This window comes from Myodes glareolus, unplaced genomic scaffold (genome assembly GCF_982192425.1).
Source record: "Myodes glareolus unplaced genomic scaffold, mMyoGla1.1 HAP1_SCAFFOLD_51, whole genome shotgun sequence".
NCBI classification, from domain to species: domain Eukaryota; kingdom Metazoa; phylum Chordata; class Mammalia; order Rodentia; family Cricetidae; genus Myodes; species Myodes glareolus.
The window spans coordinates 476,924-489,154 of NW_028263222.1; positions in this window are offsets into that span (position 1 = coordinate 476,924).

The window sequence follows — 12,231 nt, forward strand, 5'->3', positions numbered from 1 at the left end:
AGGAAGAAACTCACATGCGTTTCTCTGAAAGAGAAGCACTCTGTTCCAACACTTCAATTCACTGTGCGAAGTGAATGGAGTGTTGCTTCACTTTCTAAATGCTCTCCTTTCAGAGAAAATCCCTTTCCTTTGAATGTGCCTTAAGCTACTTACAAGCATTCAACAGAAACTCACAAGCATTTCTCTGAAAAAGAAGCAGTCTGTTCCAACACTTCAATTCACTGTGCGAAGTGAATGGAGTGTTGCTTCACTTTCCAAATGCTGTTCTTTCAGAGAAAATCCCTTTCCTTTGAATGTGCCTTAAGCTACTTACAAGCATTCAACAGAAACTCACATGCATTTCTCTGAAAAAGAAGCAGTCTGTTCCAACACTTCAATTCACTGTGCGAAGTGAATGGAGTGTTGCTTCACTTTCTAAATGCTGTCCTTTCAGAGAAAATCACTTTCCTTTGAAAGTGCCTTAAGCTACTTACAAGCATTCACAAGAAACTCACATGCGTTTCTCTGAAACAGAAGCAGTCTGTTCCAACACTTCAATTGACTGCACGAAGGGAATGGAGTGTTGCTTCACTTTCTAAATGCTGTCCTTTCAGAGAAAATCACTTTCCTTTGAAAGTGCCTTAACCTACTTACAAGCATTCAACAGAAACTCACAAGCATTTCTCTGAAAGAGAAGCAGTCTGTTCCAACACTTCAATTCACTGTTCGAAGTGAATGCAGTGTTGCTTCACTTTCTAAATTCTGTCCTTTCAGAGAAAATCACTTTCTTTTGAAAGTGCCTTAAACTACTTTCAAGCATTCACAAAAAACTCACATGCGTTTCTCTGAAAGAGAAGCAGTCTGTTCCAACACTTCAATTCACTGTGCAAAGTGAATGGAGTGTTGCTTCACTTTCTAAATGCTGTCCTTTCAGAGAAAATCACTTTCCTTTGAAAGTGCCTTAAGCAAATTGCAAGCATTCACAAGAAACACTAATGCGTTTATATGAAAGAGAAGCACTCTGTTCCAACACTTCAATTCACTGCACGAAGGGAATGGAGTGTTGCTTCACTTTCTAAATGCTGTCCTTTCAGAGAAAATCACTTTCCTTTGAAAGTGCCTTAAGCTACTTGCAAGCATTAGGAAGAAACTCACATGCGTTTCTCTGAAAGAGAAGCAGTCTGTTCCAACACTTCAATTCACTGTGCGAAGTGAATGGAGTGTTGCTTCACTTTCTAAATGCTGTCTTTTCAGAGAAAATCACTTTCCTTTGAAAGTGCCTCAAGCTACTTACAAGCATTCAACAGAAACTCACATGCATTTCTCTGAAAGAGAAGCAGTCTGTTCCAACACTTCAATTCACTGTGTGAAGTGAATGGAGTGTTGCCTCACTTTCTAAATGCTGTCCTTTCAGAGAAAATCTCTTTCCTTTGAAAGTGCCTTAAGCTACTTACAAGCATTTAACAGAAACTCACATGCGTTTCTCTGAAAGAGAAGCAGTCTGTTCCAACACTTCAATTCACTGTTCGAAGTGAATGGAGTGTTGCTTCACTTTCTAAATGTTGATCTTTCAGAGAAAATCACTTTCCTTTGAAAGGGCCTTAAGCTACTTGCAAGCATTAGGAAGAAACTCAAATGCGTTTCTCTGAAAGAGAAGCAGTCTGTTCCAACACTTCAATTCTCTGTGCGAAGTGAATGGAGTGTTGCTTCACTTTCTAAATGCTGTCCTTTCAGAGAAAATCACTTTCCATTGAAAGTGCCTTAAGCTACTTGCAAGCATTAGGAAGAAACTCACATGCGTTTCTCTGAAAGAGAAGCAGTCTGTTCCAACAATTCAATTCACTGTGCGAAGTGAATGGATTGTTGCCTCACTTTCTAAATGCTGTCCTTTCAGAGAAAATCACTTTCCATTGAAAGTGCCTTAAACTACGTTCAAGCATTCACAAAAAACTCACAAGAGTTTCTCTGAAAGAGACGCAGTCTGTTCCAACACTTCAATTCACTGTGCGAAGTGAATGAAGTGTTGCTTCACTTTCTAAATGCTGTCCTTTCAGAGAAAATCACTTTCCTTTGAAAGTGCCTTAAGCTGCTTGCTAGGAAGAAGCTCACATGCGTTTCTCTGAAAGAGAAGCAGTCTGTTCCAACACTTCTATTCACTGTGTGAAGTGAATGGAGTGTTGCTTCACTTTCAAAATTCTGTCCTTTCAGAAAAAATCACTTTCTTTTGAAAGTGCCTTAAACTACTTTCAAGCATTCACAAAAAACTCACATGCGTTTCTCTGAAAGAGAAGCAGTCTGTTCCAAAACTTCATTTCACTGTGCAAAGTAAATGGAGTGTTGCTTCACTTTCTAAATGCTGTCCTTTCAGAGAAAATCACTTTCCTTTGAAAGTGCCTTAAGCAAATTGCAAGCATTCACAAGAAACACTAATGCGTTTCTCTGAAAGAGAAGCAGTCTGTTCCAACACTTCAATTCATTGCGCGAAGGGAATGGAGTGTTGCTTTACTTTCTAAATGCTGTCCTTTCAGAGAAAATCACTTTCCTTTGAAAGAGCCTTGAGGTACTCACAAGCTTTCAACAGAAACTCACATGCATTTCTCTGAAAGAAAAGCAGTCTGTTCCAACACTTCAATTCACTGTGTGAAGTGAATGGAGTGTTGCTTCACTTTCCAAATGCTGTCCTTTCAGAGAAAATCCCTTTCCTTTGAATGTGCCTTAAGCTACTTACAAGCATTCAACAGAAACTCACATGCATTTCTCTGAAAGAGAAGCAATCTGTTACAACACTTCAATTCTCTTGCGAAGTGAATGGAGTGTTGCTTCACTTTCTAAATGGTGTTCTTTCAGAGAAAATCACTTTCCTTTGAAAGTGTCTTAAGCTACTTGCAAGCATTAGGAAGAAATTCACATGCGTTTCTCTGAAAGAGAAGCACTCTGTTCCAACACTTCAATTCACTGTGCGAAGTGAATGGAGTGTTGCTTCACTTTCTAAATGCTGTCCTTTCAGAGAAAATCACTTTCCTTTGAAAGTGCCTTAAGCTACTTGCAAGCATTAGGAAGAAACTCACATGCGTTTCTCTGAAAGAGAAGCCATCTGTTCCAACACTTCAATTCAATGTGTGAAGTGAATGGAGTGTTGCCTCACTTTCTAAATGCTGTCCTTTCAGAGAAAATCACTTTCCATTGAAAGTGCCTTAAGCTACTTACAAGCATTCACAAGAAACACTAATGCATTTCTATGAAAGAGAAGCAGTCTGTTCCAACACTTCAATTCATTGCGCGAAGGGAATGGAGTGTTGCTTTACTTTCTAAATGCTGTCCTTTCAGAGAAAATCACTTTCCTTTGAAAGAGCCTTGAGCAACTTACAAGCATTCAACAGAAACTCACACGCACTTCTCTGAAAGAGAAGCAGTCTGTTCCAACACTTCAATTCACTGTGTGAAGTGAATGGAGTGTTGCTTCACTTTCTAAATGCTGTCCTTTCAGAGAAAATCCCTTTCCTTTGAATGTGCCTTAAGCTACTTACAAGCATTCAGCAGAAACTCACATGCATTTCTCTGAAAGAGAAGCAATCTGTTCCAACACTTCAATTCTCTTGCGAAGTGAATGGAGTGTTGCTTCACTTTCTAAATGCTGTTCTTTCAGAGAAAATCACTTTCCTTTGAAAGTGCCTTAAGCTACTTGCAAGCATTAGGAAGAAACTCACATGCGTTTCTCTGAAAGAGAAGCAGTCTGTTCCAACACTTCAATTCACTGTGCGAAGTGAATGGAGTGTTGCTTCACTTTCTAAATGCTGTCCTTTCAGAGAAAATCACTTTCCTTTGAAAGTGCCTTAAGCTACTTGCAAGCATTAAGAAGAAACTCACATGCGTTTCTCTGAAAGAGAAGCAGTCTGTTCCAACACTTCAATTCACTGTGCGAAGTGAATGGAGTGTTGCTTCACTTTCTAAATGCTGTCCTTTCAGAGAAAATCACTTTCCTTTGAAAGTGCCTTGAGCAATTTGCAAGCATTCACTAGAAACTCTAATGCGTTTATATGAAAGAGAAGCACTCTGTTCCAACACTTCAATTCATTGCATGAAGGGAATGGAGTGTTGCTTTACTTTCTAAATGCTGTCCTTTCAGAGAAAATCACTTTCCTTTGAAAGAGCCTTGAGCTACTTACAAGCATTCAACAGAAACTCACATGCATTTCTCTGAAAAAGAAGCAGTCTGTTCCAACACTTCAATTCAGTGTGCGAAGTGAATGGAGTGTTGCTTCACTTTCTAAATGCTGTCCTTTCAGAGAAAATCACTTTCCTTTGAAAGAGCCTTAAGCTACTTGCTAGGAAGAAGCTCACATGCGTTTCTCTGAAAGAGAAGCAGTCTGTTTCAACACTTCAATTCACTGTGTGAAGTGAATGGAGTGTTGCTTTACTTTCTAAATGCTGTCCTTTCAGAGAAAATCACTTTCCTTTGAAAGTGCCTTAAGCTACTTACAAGCATTCAACAGAAACTCACATGCGTTACTGTGAAACAGAAGCAGTCTGTTCCAACACTTCAATTGACTGCACGAAGGGAATGGAGTGTTGCTTCACTTTCTAAATGCTGTCCTTTCAGAGAAAATCTCTTTCCTTTGAAAGTGCCTTATGCTACTTACTAGCATTTAACAGAAACTCACATGCGTTTCTCTGAAAGAGAAGCAGTCTGTTCCAACACTTCAATTCACTGTTCGAAGTGAATGGAGTGTTGCTTCACTTTCTAAATGTTGATCTTTCAGAGAAAATCACTTTCCTTTGAAAGTGCCTTAAGCTACTTGCAAGCATTAGGAAGAAACTCAAATGCGTTTCTCTGAAAGAGAAGCAGTCTGTTCCAACACTTCAATTCTCTGTGCGAAGTGAATGGAGTGTTGCTTCACTTTCTAAATGCTGTCCTTTCAGAGAAAATTACTTTCGATTGAAAGTGCCTTAAGCTACTTGCAAGCATTAGGAAGAAACTCACATGCGTTTCTCTGAAAGAGAAGCAGTCTGTTCCAACACTTCAATTCACTGTGCGAAGTGAATGGAGTGTTGCCTCACTTTCTAAATGCTGTCCTTTCAGAGAAAATCACTTTCCATTGAAAGTGCCTTAAACTACTTTCAAGCATTCACAAAAAACTCACAAGAGTTTCTCTGAAAGAGACGCAGTCTGTTCCAACACTTCAATTCACTGTGCGAAGTGAATGAAGTGTTGCTTCACTTTCTAAATGCTGTCCTTTCAGAGAAAATCACTTTCCTTTGAAAGTGCCTTAAGCTACTTGCTAGGAAGAAGCTCACATGCGTTTCTCTGAAAGAGAAGCAGTCTGTTCCAACACTTCAATTCACTGTGTGAAGTGAATGGAGTGTTGCTTCACTTTCTAAATGCTGTCCTTTCAGAGAAAATCCCTTTCCTTTGAATGTGCCTTAAGCTACTTACAAGCATTCAACAGAAACTCACATGCATTTCTCTGAAAGAGAAGCAATCTGTTCCAACACTTCAATTCTCTTGCGAAGTGAATGGAGTGTTGCTTCACTTTCTAAATGCTGTTCTTTCAGAGAAAATCACTTTCCTTTGAAAGTGCCTTAAGCTACTTGCAAGCATTAGGAAGAAACTCACATGCGTTTCTCTGAAAGAGAAGCAGTCTGTTCCAACACTTCAATTCACTGTGCGAAGTGAATGGAGTGTTGCTTCACTTTCTAAATGCTGTCCTTTCAGAGAAAATCACTTTCCTTTGAAAGTGCCTTAAGCTACTTGCAAGCATTAGGAAGAAACTCACATGCGTTTCTCTGAAAGAGAAGCAGTCTGTTCCAACACTTCAATTCACTGTGCGAAGTGAATGGAGTGTTGCCTCACTTTCTAAATGCTGTCCTTTCAGAGAAAATCACTTTCCTTTGAAAGTGCCTTGAGCAATTTGCAAGCATTCACTAGAAACTCTAATGCGTTTATATGAAAGAGAAGCACTCTGTTCCAACACTTCAATTCATTGCACGAGGGGAATGCAGTGTTGCTTTACTTTCTAAATGCTGTCCTTTCAGAGAAAATCACTTTCCTTTGAAAGAGCCTTGAGCTACTTACAAGCATTCAACAGAAACTCACATGCATTTCTCTGAAAAAGAAGCAGTCTGTTCCAACACTTCAATTCAGTGTGCGAAGTGAATGGAGTGTTGCTTCACTTTCTAAATGCTGTCCTTTCCGAGAAAATCACTTTCCTTTGAAAGAGCCTTAAGCTACTTGCTAGGAAGAAGCTCACATGCGTTTCTCTGAAAGAGACACAGTCTGTTCCAACACTTAAATTCACTGTGCGAAGTGAATGAAGTGTTGCTTCACTTTCTAAATGCTGTCCTTTCAGAGAAAATCCCTTTCCTTTGAATTTACCTTAAGCTACTTACAAGAATTCAACAGAAACTCACATGCATTTCTCTGAAAGAGAAGCAATCTGTTCCAACACATCAGTTCTCTGTGCGAAGTGAAAGGAGTGTTGCTTCACTTTCTAAATGCTGTCCTTTCAGAGAAAATCACTTTCCTTTGAATGTGCCTTAAGCTACTTACAAGCATTCAACAGAAACTCACATGCATTTCTCTGAAAGAGAAGCAATCTCTTCCAACACTTCAATTCTCTGTGCGAAGTGAATGGAGTGTTGCTTCAGTTTCTAAATACTGTCCTTTCAGAGAAAATCACTTTCCTTTGAAAGTGCCTTAAGCTACTTGCAAGCATTAGGAAGAAACACACATGCGTTTCTCTGAAAGAGAAGCAATATGTTCCAATACTTCAATTCACTGTGTGAAGTGAATGGAGTGTTGCCTCACTTTCTAAATGCTGTCCTTTCAGAGAAAATCACTTTCCTTTAAAAGTGCCTTAAGCTACTTACAGGAATTCAACAGAAACTCACATGCGTTTCTCTGAAAGAGAAGCAGTCTGTTCCAACACTTCAATTCAATGTGCGAAGTGAATGGAGTGTTGCTTCACTTTCTGAATGCTGTCCTTTCAGAGAAAATCACTTTCCTTTGAAAGAGCCTTGAGCTACTTACAAGCATTCAACAGAAACTCACATGCATTTCTCTGAAAGAGAAGCAGTCTGTTCCAACACTTCAATTCACTGTGTGAAGTGAATGGAGTGTTGCTTCACTTTCTAAATGCTGTCCTTTCAGAGAAAATCACTTTCCTTTGAAAGTGCCTTAAGCTACTTCCAAGCATTAGGAAGAAACTCACATGCGTTTCTCTGAAAGAGAAGCAGTCTGTTCCAACACTTCAATTCACTGTGCGAAGTGAATGGAGTGTTGCTTCACTTTCTAAATGCTGTCCTTCAGAGAAAATCACTTTCCTTTGAAAGTGCCTTAAGCTACTTGCAAGCATTAGGAAGAAACTCACATGCGTTTCTCTGACAGAGAAACAGTCTGTTCCAACACTTCAATTCACTGTGCGAAGTGAATGGAGTGTTGCTTCACTTTCTAAATGCTGTCCTTTCAGAGAAAATCACTTTCCTTTGAATGTGCCTTAAACTACTTGCAAGCATTAGGAAGAAACTCACATGCGTTTCTCTGAAAGAGAAGCAATCTCTTCCAACACTTCAATTCACTGTGTGAAGTGAAAGGAGTGTTGCCTCACTTTCTAAATGCTGTCCTTTCAGAGAAAATCACTTTCCTTTGAAAGTGCCTTAAGCTACTTACAAGCATTCAACAGAAACTCACATGCGTTTCTCTGAAAGAGAAGCAGTCTGTTCCAACACTTCAATTCAATGTGCGAAGTGAATGGAGTGTTCCTTCACTTTCTAAATGCTGTCCTTTCAGAGAAAATCACTTTCCTTTGAAAGTGCCTTAAGCTACTTACAAGCATTCAACAGAAACTCACATGCATTTCTCTGAAAGAGAAGCAGTCTGTTCCAACACTTCAATTCTCTGTGCGAAGTGAATGGAGTGTTGTTTCACTTTCTAAATGCTGTAATTTCAGAGAAAATCACTTTCCTTTGAAAGTGCCTTAAGCTACTTGCAAGCATTCAAAAGAAACACTAATGCGTTTCTCTGAAAGAGAAGCAGTCTGTTCCAACACTTCAATTCATTGCACGAAGGGAATGGAGTGTTGCTTTATTTTCTAAATGCTGTCCTTTCAGAGAAAATCACTTTCCTTTGAAAGAGCCTTGAGCTACTTACAAGCATTAAACAGAACTCATATGCATTTCTCTGAAAGAGAAGCAGTCTGTTACAACACTTCAATTCACTGTGCGAAGTGAATGGAGTGTTGCTTCACCTTCTAAATGCTGTCCTTTCAGAGAAAATCACTTTCCTTTGAAAGTGCCTTAAGCTACTTACAAGCATTCAACAGAAACTCACATGCATTTCTCTGAAAGAGAAGCAGTCTGTTCCAACACTTCAATTCACTGTGCGAAGTGAATGGAGTGTTGTCTCACTTTCTAAATGCTGTCCTTTCAGAGAAAATCACTTTCATTTGAAAGTGCCTTAAGCTACATGCAAGCATTCACAAGAAACACTAATGCGTTTCTATGAAAGAGAAGCAGTCTGTTCCAACACTTCAATTCATTGCACGAAGGGAATGGAGTGTAGCTTTACTTTCTAAATGCTGTCCTTTCAGAGAAAATCACTTTCCTTTGAAAGAGCCTTGAGCTACTTACAAGCATTCAACAGAAACTCACATGCATTTCTCTGAAAGCGAAGCAGTCTGTTCCAACACTTCAATTCACTGTGCGAAGTGAATGGAATGTTACTTCACTTTCTAAATGCTGTCCTTTCAGAGAAAATCAATTTCCTTTGAAAGTGGCTTAAGCTACTTGCAAACATTAGGAAGAAACTCACATGCGATTCTCTGAAAGAGAAGCAGTCTGTTCCAACACTTCAATTCACTGTGCGAAGTGAATGGAGTGTTGCTTCACTTTCTAAATGCTGTCCTTTCAGAGAAAATCACTTTCCTTTGAAAGTGCCTTAAGCTACTTGCAAACATTAGGAAGAAACTCACATGCGTTTCTCTGAAAGAGAAGCAGTCTGTTCCAACACTTCAATTCACTGTGCGAAGTGAATGGAGTGTTGCTTCACTTTCTAAATGCTGTCCTTTCAGAGAAAATCACTTTCCTTTGAAAGTGCCTTAAGCTACTTGCAAGCATTAGGAAGAAACTCACATGCGTTTCTCTGAAAGAGAAGCAGTCTGTTCCAACACTTCAATTCACTGTGCGAAGTGAATGGAGTGTTGCCTCACTTTCTAAATGCTGTCCTTTCAGAGAAAATCACTTTCCTTTGAAAGTGCCTTGAGCAATTTGCAAGCATTCACTAGAAACTCTAATGCGTTTATATGAAAGAGAAGCACTCTGTTCCAACACTTCAATTCATTGCACGAAGGGAATGCAGTGTTGCTTTACTTTCTAAATGCTGTCCTTTCAGAGAAAATCACTTTCCTTTGAAAGAGCCTTGAGCTACTTACAAGCATTCAACAGAAACTCACATGCATTTCTCTGAAAAAGAAGCAGTCTGTTCCAACACTTCAATTCAGTGTGCGAAGTGAATGGAGTGTTGCTTCACTTTCTAAATGCTGTCCTTTCCGAGAAAATCACTTTCCTTTGAAAGAGCCTTAAGCTACTTGCTAGGAAGAAGCTCACATGCGTTTCTCTGAAAGAGACACAGTCTGTTCCAACACTTAAATTCACTGTGCGAAGTGAATGAAGTGTTGCTTCACTTTCTAAATGCTGTCCTTTCAGAGAAAATCCCTTTCCTTTGAATTTACCTTAAGCTACTTACAAGCATTCAACAGAAACTCACATGCATTTCTCTGAAAGAGAAGCAATCTGTTCCAACACATCAGTTCTCTGTGCGAAGTGAAAGGAGTGTTGCTTCACTTTCTAAATGCTGTCCTTTCAGAGAAAATCACTTTCCTTTGAATGTGCCTTAAGCTACTTACAAGCATTCAACAGAAACTCACATGCATTTCTCTGAAAGAGAAGCAATCTCTTCCAACACTTCAATTCTCTGTGCGAAGTGAATGGAGTGTTGCTTCAGTTTCTAAATACTGTCCTTTCAGAGAAAATCACTTTCCTTTGAAAGTGCCTTAAGCTACTTGCAAGCATTAGGAAGAAACACACATGCGTTTCTCTGAAAGAGAAGCAATATGTTCCAATACTTCAATTCACTGTGTGAAGTGAATGGAGTGTTGCCTCACTTTCTAAATGCTGTCCTTTCAGAGAAAATCACTTTCCTTTAAAAGTGCCTTAAGCTACTTACAGGCATTCAACAGAAACTCACATGCGTTTCTCTGAAAGAGAAGCAGTCTGTTCCAACACTTCAATTCAATGTGCGAAGTGAATGGAGTGTTGCTTCACTTTCTAAATGCTGTCCTTTCAGAGAAAATCACTTTCCTTTGAAAGAGCCTTAAGCTACTTGCAAGCATTCAACAGAAACTCACATGCATTTCTCTGAAAGAGAAGCAGTCTGTTCCAACACTTCAATTCACTGTGTGAAGTGAATGGAGTGTTGCTTCACTTTCTAAATGCTGTCCTTTCAGAGAAAATCACTTTCCTTTGAAAGTGCCTTAAGCTACTTCCAAGCATTAGGAAGAAACTCACATGCGTTTCTCTGAAAGAGAAGCAGTCTGTTCCAACACTTCAATTCATTGCACGAAGGGAATGGAGTGTAGCTTTACTTTCTAAATGCTGTCCTTTCAGAGAAAATCACTTTCCTTTGAAAGAGCCTTGAGCTACTTACAAGCATTCAACAGAAACTCACATGCATTTCTCTGAAAGCGAAGCAGTCTGTTCCAACACTTCAATTCACTGTGCGAAGTGAATGGAATGTTACTTCACTTTCTAAATGCTGTCCTTTCAGAGAAAATCAATTTCCTTTGAAAGTGGCTTAAGCTACTTGCAAACATTAGGAAGAAACTCACATGCGTTTCTCTGAAAGAGAAGCAGTCTGTTCCAACACTTCAATTCACTGTGCGAAGTGAATGGAGTGTTGCTTCACTTTCTAAATGCTGTCCTTTCAGAGAAAATCACTTTCCTTTGAAAGTGCCTTAAGCTACTTGCAAACATTAGGAAGAAACTCACATGCGTTTCTCTGAAAGAGAAGCAGTCTGTTCCAACACTTCAATTCACTGTGCGAAGTGAATGGAGTGTTGCTTCACTTTCTAAATGCTGTCCTTTCAGAGAAAATCACTTTCCTTTGAAAGTGCCTTAAGCTACTTGCAAGCATTAGGAAGAAACTCACATGCGTTTCTCTGAAAGAGAAGCAGTCTGTTCCAACACTTCAATTCACTGTGCGAAGTGAATGGAGTGTTGCCTCACTTTCTAAATGCTGTCCTTTCAGAGAAAATCACTTTCCTTTGAAAGTGCCTTGAGCAATTTGCAAGCATTCACTAGAAACTCTAATGCGTTTATATGAAAGAGAAGCACTCTGTTCCAACACTTCAATTCATTGCACGAAGGGAATGCAGTGTTGCTTTACTTTCTAAATGCTGTCCTTTCAGAGAAAATCACTTTCCTTTGAAAGAGCCTTGAGCTACTTACAAGCATTCAACAGAAACTCACATGCATTTCTCTGAAAAAGAAGCAGTCTGTTCCAACACTTCAATTCAGTGTGCGAAGTGAATGGAGTGTTGCTTCACTTTCTAAATGCTGTCCTTTCCGAGAAAATCACTTTCCTTTGAAAGAGCCTTAAGCTACTTGCTAGGAAGAAGCTCACATGCGTTTCTCTGAAAGAGACACAGTCTGTTCCAACACTTAAATTCACTGTGCGAAGTGAATGAAGTGTTGCTTCACTTTCTAAATGCTGTCCTTTCAGAGAAAATCCCTTTCCTTTGAATTTACCTTAAGCTACTTACAAGCATTCAACAGAAACTCACATGCATTTCTCTGAAAGAGAAGCAATCTGTTCCAACACATCAGTTCTCTGTGCGAAGTGAAAGGAGTGTTGCTTCACTTTCTAAATGCTGTCCTTTCAGAGAAAATCACTTTCCTTTGAATGTGCCTTAAGCTACTTACAAGCATTCAACAGAAACTCACATGCATTTCTCTGAAAGAGAAGCAATCTCTTCCAACACTTCAATTCTCTGTGCGAAGTGAATGGAGTGTTGCTTCAGTTTCTAAATACTGTCCTTTCAGAGAAAATCACTTTCCTTTGAAAGTGCCTTAAGCTACTTGCAAGCATTAGGAAGAAACACACATGCGTTTCTCTGAAAGAGAAGCAATATGTTCCAATACTTCAATTCACTGTGTGAAGTGAATGGAGTGTTGCCTCACTTTCTAAATGCTGTCCTTTCA